Consider the following 1,117-nt stretch of genomic DNA (forward strand, 5'->3'; position numbering starts at 1 on the left):
CTGCGCTGACCATGCTATCCCGAGTGGTGTTTGCTGCCGCGGCCACAGCGGCCCCGTGCCTGAAGAACACAGCCGTCCTGGGGTCCAGGGTATTACAGGCAACAAGGGCCTTTCACACAGGGCAGCCATGTCCCACTCCTGTACCACCTCTTCCTGAATATGGAGGAAAAGTACGTCTTGGGCTGATCCCTGAAGAATTCTTCCAGTACCTTTATCCTAAAACTGGTGTGACAGGACCCTACATGCTTGGAACTGGGCTTAGTTTGTATTGTCTATCCAAAGAAATATATGTGATCACCCCAGAGACCATCTCCACCATAGCAGTAGTAGGATTAATGGTTTATGTCATTAAAAAATATGGTGCTTCTATTGGAGAATTTATCGATAAGCTGAATGAGCAAAAAATTGCTCAGCTAGAAGAAGTAAAGCAGGCGAGCATCAAACAAATCCAGGATGCAAGTGATGGAGAGAAGACGCAGCAGGCACTGGTTCAGAAGCACCACTACATTTTTGACGTTCAGAGGAATAACATTGCCATGGCCTTGGAGGTCACTTACCGGGAGCGGCTACATAGAGTATATAAGGAGGTGAAGAATCGCCTGGACTATCATATTTCCATGCAGGATATGATACGTCGAAAGGAGCAAGAACACATGATAGACTGGGTGGAAAAGCAGGTGGTACAGAGCATCTCTGCACAGCAGGAAAAAGAGACAATTACCAAGTGCATCCAAGATCTGAAGCTGCTCACAAAGAAGGCTCAAGCACAGCCTGTGATGTAGGTGTATCTGTCGCAATTGAGACATCCAGAAACAGTTAACTAATGGAAATTCGTCTGCGAGACAGTTTTTCTGTATTGCTGTCTATTGAAATTAGTGTACCTTTCCTAAGACATCTTCAAGTTTCATCTAGTGAATTAAATCTCTTGGCCAGTCAGATATTTCTGATCCTTACTCTGTAATTTGGACTTGGTGCCTGACTAAAATCACCAAGTTACAGTTTAAATTTATAATTATACTGTCTTGCAATAAAGCGAGAATTGAAACAATTTTAAGTTTCATGTTCTGAAATATTAGCTTCATTTGTTATATGAATAAAAAAATAAAGGTGTCATTGA

At 42.7% G+C, this 1,117-nt stretch overlaps 1 pseudogene; it reads left to right on the forward strand.

Moving 5' to 3' along the window:
- The first annotated feature begins 9 nt into the window (after positions 1 to 9).
- LOC103742093 lies at positions 10 to 1,048 on the forward strand (annotated as a pseudogene).
- Positions 1,049 to 1,117: the final 69 nt, after the last annotated feature.

Source organism: Nannospalax galili, unplaced genomic scaffold, assembly GCF_000622305.1.
Source record: "Nannospalax galili isolate Female #2095 unplaced genomic scaffold, S.galili_v1.0 scaffold26240, whole genome shotgun sequence".
Taxonomy (NCBI): domain Eukaryota; kingdom Metazoa; phylum Chordata; class Mammalia; order Rodentia; family Spalacidae; genus Nannospalax; species Nannospalax galili.